Genomic DNA, 5,351 nt, shown 5'->3' on the forward strand with positions numbered 1-5,351 from the left:
AAAAATACCTTAAAATAAGTATATTCTCACTAATAACAAGTGCACTTTTCTTGGTAGAGAAAAAAAAAATTAAACCTTTTTGCTCAATATGTTGAAAAATATTCTTAAATGAAGTAAATGCTAGTGCCATTATCTTGACATAATGATATGCGCTCGGCATTACATTTCTTGAAACCAGCAAACTTACACTAAAAACTAATTTATTGTTCTTAATGGAAAGGCAACAAAGCAACCGCTTGTTACTCTCGGGGTCTACGAGCCGCTCAGGCAAATCATATGGTCTAAAAATGCATTTTTCCATGTATAACATGACATCATCGCGCCAAGTGCGTGCTCTTTCAGTCAATTAGTGCGCATATATACATTTTTTTTTTTTTTTAATTGTATTTTTGAAGAATTTATCTGAATGTGCATGAACTATTTCTGTTCAAAATTGTTTGAAATGTCACATGTTAAATGTTTAAATATGTTGTTCTTAATGGAAAGGCAACAAGGCAACCGCTTGTTACTCTCAGGGTCTAAAAATGCATTTTTCCATGGATAACATGACATCATCGCGCCAAGTGCGTACTCTTTCAGTCAATTAGTGCGCTTATATACAGCCCGGCCCCCGGCCAAAAGAATTTTAATTGTAATTTTGAAGAATTCATCTGAATATGCATGAACTATTTCTGTTCAAAATTGTTAGAAATGTCACATGTTTAAATATTGACTGTCAGTTTACTGTACTGTGCCAACTGTACTACTATATGAGTACATATTTTCTATTGCAGGGGTCACCAACCTTTTTGAAACCAAGAGCTACTTCTTGGGTACTGATTATTGCGAAGGGCTACCAGTTTCCATCCATCCATTTCCTACCGCTTATTCCCTTTGGGGTCGCGGGGGGTGCTGGAGCCTATCTCAGCTACAATCGGGCGGAAGGCGGGGTACACCCTGGACAAGTCGCCACCTCATCGCAGGGGCTACCAGTTTGAAACACACTTAAATAATTTGCTAGAAATAGCCAATTTGCTCAATTTACCTTTAACTCTATGTTCATCCATCCATCCATCCATCCATCTTCTTCCGCTTATCCGAGGTCGGGTCGCGGGGGCAGCAGCTTAAGCAGGGAAGCCCAGACTTCCCTCTCCCCAGCCACTTCGTCCAGCTCCTCCCGGGGGATCCCGAGGCGTTCCCAGGCCAGCCGGGAGAGATAGTCTTCCCAGCGTGTCCTGGGTCTTCCCCGTGGCCTCCTACCGGTCGGACGTGCCCGAAACACCTTCATAGGGAGGCGTTCGGGTGGCATCCTGACCAGATGCCCGAACCACCTCATCTGGCTCCTCTCGATGTGGAGGAGCAGCGGCTTTACTTTGAGCTCCCCCCGAATGACAGAGCTTCTCACCCTATCTCTAAGGGAGAGCCCCGCCACTCGGCGGAGGAAACTCATTTCGGCCGCTTGTACCCGTGATCTTGTCCTTTCGGTCATGACCCAAAGCTCATGACCATAGGTGAGGATGGGAACGTAGATCGACCGGTAAATCGAGAGCTTTGCCTTCCGGCTCAGCTCCTTCTTCACCACAACGGATCGATACAGCGTCCGCATTACTGAAGACGCCGCACCGATCCGCCTGTCGATCTCACGATCCACTCTTCCCTCACTCGTGAACAAGACTCTGAGGTACTTGAACTCCTCCACTTGGGGCAAGATCTCAACTCTATGTTGTTATTAATAATTAATTATATTTATCTTTGTGGAAACACTGATCATCTTAATGATTTCTCACAATAAATATATATAGAAACAGATAAATATCAATATGCAACACTTTATTTTTATATTTTCTCTAAGTGCACATTTTTCAAATTGAACATTTTCAAATGATCACTTCTAAGACAATCTTGTGAAATCACAATATCCCCTTTTAACTAGCTAGCCACTAACATTTTTTAACAAATCATGAATTACTTTGCACCATGTTTGTACAAATAATAACTCATGTAAAATACAAAAGTCAACTCTCAAATTTTTAAATAAATCATGTCACACTTTGAACTGGACACCAAATCTGTTATCTGTTTCTTTGTCAGTTAGTGAAGACCAAGTCTTTAAAATATGTTCTTGGATTTTCAAATTCTATTTGTCATGTCTGTGTAATCATGTTTTGTTTTAGTCATGTTTTGTTTTGTTTAATTATTGGACTCTTTAGTTTCTGGCTTTTCACTCCCTTGTCTTGTTTCCATGGTTACCCATTAGTTTCACCTGTTCCACGTTTGGACTCATTGTGCACTCTTGTTTGTCACCATAGCAACCCATTAGTTTTCACCTGCCCTCACAACTCACGCACCTGTCTTTAATCATGTCACTATTATTTAAGCTTCCAGTTGCCAGGCTGTCTGGCTGGCGACATCCCGGATTCATACCCGTCACAATCTGTTTACCTCTGCGCACTTCATGCCACGTCCAAGTAAGTTTTTGTTTATTAATGCCACAGTTGGTGTTTTTGTTTCATTGTTCATAGTTTCTGCCTTTGTGCAAGTTTTGTGTTTATAGCCAAGTTTTGTACCTCCACTGTGAGCGCCTTTTGTTTGTTTCTTTTTTTTGAGTGTTAAAATTAAATATGTCTTCACCTTCACGCCATGTCTGGTCAAATCATTTGCACCACGGGAGAACAAACCACGCCATAGTCCTAGTCCTGACCCTATTTGAGTTTTGTCTCTCTTAGAATTAAAAATGTCGAGCAAAGCGAGACCCGCTTGCTAGTAAATAAATAAAATTAAAAAAATAGAGGCAGCTCACTGGTAAGTGCTGCTATTTGAGCTATTTTTAGAACAGGCCAGCGGGCTACTCATCTGGTCCTTACAGGCTACCTGGTGCCCGCGGGCACCGCGTTGGCGACCCCTGTTCTATTGTTTCATTGAAAAAAAAAGAAATTATTACTTTAAAAAAGTAGTTTTATACTTGTGAGTGTTGATGACACAGCTTTGCATCAGTTGATATTCTAGTTTCAAGCATGTTTTACTCAATATAGGTCAGGGGTCGGCAACCCAAAATGTTGAAAGAGCCATATTGGACCAAAAATACAAAAACAAATCTGTCTGGAGCCGCAAAAAATTAAAAGCCATATTACATACAGATAGTGTGTCATGAGATATAAATTGAATTAAGAGGACTTAAAGGAAACTAAATGACCTCAAATATAGCTACAAATGAGGCATAATGATGCAATATGTACATATAGCTAGCCTAAATAGCATGTTAGCATCGATTAGCTTGCAGTCATGCAGTGACCAAATATGTCTGATTAGCACTCCACACAAGTCAATAACATCAACAAAACTCACCTTTCATGCACAACGTTAAAATTTGGTGGACAAAATGAGACAGGAAAAGAAGTGGCTTAAAACACGTCCTAGAAAGTCGGAGAAAGTTATACATGTAAACAAACTACGGTGAGTTCAAGGACCACCAAAATTAGTAGGACAAAACGGCGCTCGCCAAATACTGGAATCAGTGAAGCATGTGTAATATAAACAGTGTGCTTTGTAACAATTAGGGAGGTTTGTGTCATGTTTGTCCTCCTACAGAAACCATATTAAAACAAAAAATAGATTTTTTTTCCCCTCATCTTTTTCCATTTTTCATATATTTTTTAAAAAGCTCCAGAGAGCCACTAGGGCGGCGCTAAAAGAGCCGCGGGTTGCCGACCCCTGATATAGGTCATCAAATCTGAGCAACAAGCTGTAATATCTTACTGAGATCATTTAGGACCCTTAAAACAAGTAAAACACTCTAACATAAAATCTGCTTATTGAGAAGAATTATCTTATCAGACAGAAAATAAGCAAATATCACCCTTATTTGAGATATTTCATCTTACTTAGATTTCACTTTTTGCAGTGTGGGGTGCTCCTTTTTCTTGGGGCGTCCACCATAAAAACTGGGTTTTTTTAGTCTTGCATCATGTATTGTTGAAGGGCTTACTTAACACACGCCAGTTCATGAAGCCACGGGACATAACTGATGCCTGTTTTTCTCACCGTCCAAAAATGCCACGATCACATCATCTCTGCCGGGACTCGAACCCGGAGCCTCTGGATTAGAAGTCCAGCGCGCTATTCCATTGCGCCACAGAGACTGAGGCGGGAGGAGAAATATCAATAGAGGGTTTATACTCCACCCCCTCCTCCTCTGCGCAGCAGCATCCCTCAGCATCAGCACCGCAACCCCGCCGGCAAGGCGGACGCCGGCCGGCAGGGGGTGCTGCCGCCGCGCATCCATTAGCGGCCTTTTTACGCCTATCCATTTACTACCGCTTGTCCCTCTCGGGGACCTCACTAAAGCAGACACCGGTTTAGAAGCATCAGCAGGCATGGAACAAACCAAACAACGACGCATTCATCTGCCTTGGAGCTGAGATTACACACAGGCGGGCGCCCTGATGCCGAAATCCGTGCAAAAATCAAGCCAAAAACCCACTCAAAGTTGCATCTTAATTACTTTCCCTTGGCAAGAGCCGAACGAGAGCTGCATGAAAGCAACACAATCAAATAACGTTGAAGAGAACACACACTGGCAGTGATTGTGTATTATTTTACAGCACACTTCCAAACCCAGCAGTGGAGGATGCATCCATCCAGACTGACAAGCATATTAATAATGCAATTGGGGGGGAAGATAACAGGATCCAGTGCTGTTTTTTTTTGACCAACAACAACAACAACAACTAATAATAATAAGTGGACATGTTTTCCCATGCAGGAGCTAAAACTCAGCAGCAGTTTCATGCACTGTGTCCTGCACCGTACAACCACAGCAGACTACACAAATTAGTGTTGGCCCGATACCGGTACCAAAATTATTTTGATACTTTTCGGTACTTTTCTAAATAAAGGGCACCACAAAAAATGGCATTTATAGTGTACAAACCCCGTTTCCATAAGAGTTGGGAAATTGTGTTAGATGTAAATATAAACGGAATACAATGATTTGCAAATCATTTTCAACCCATATTCAGTTGAATATGCTACAAAGACAACATATTTGATGTTCAAACTGATAAACTTTTTTTTTTTTGCAAATAATCATTAACTTTAGAATTTGATGCCAGCAACACGTGACAAAGAAGTTGGGAAAGGTGGCAATAAATACTGATAAAGTTGAGGAATGCTCATCAAACACTTATTTGGAACATCCCACAGGTGAACAGGCAAATTGGGAACAGGTGGGTGCCATGATTGTGTATAAAAGTAGATTCCATGAAATGCTCAGTCATTCACAAACAAGGATGGGGCGAGGGTCACCACTTTGTCAACAAATGCGTGAGCAATTGTTGAACAGTTTAAGAAAAACCTTTCTAAACCAGCTATTG

The 5,351-nt window shown here is 41.3% G+C and overlaps 1 non-coding gene across 1 annotated transcript; it reads right to left on the reverse strand.

Moving 5' to 3' along the window:
* Window positions 1-4,044: 4,044 nt before the first annotated feature.
* Window positions 4,045-4,118, reverse strand: trnar-ucu (transfer RNA arginine (anticodon UCU)). The gene has a single exon. It is a non-coding gene; the product is annotated as a tRNA-Arg (tRNA).
* Window positions 4,119-5,351: the final 1,233 nt, after the last annotated feature.

This window comes from Nerophis lumbriciformis, linkage group LG19 (assembly GCF_033978685.3).
Source record: "Nerophis lumbriciformis linkage group LG19, RoL_Nlum_v2.1, whole genome shotgun sequence".
Classification (NCBI taxonomy): domain Eukaryota; kingdom Metazoa; phylum Chordata; class Actinopteri; order Syngnathiformes; family Syngnathidae; genus Nerophis; species Nerophis lumbriciformis.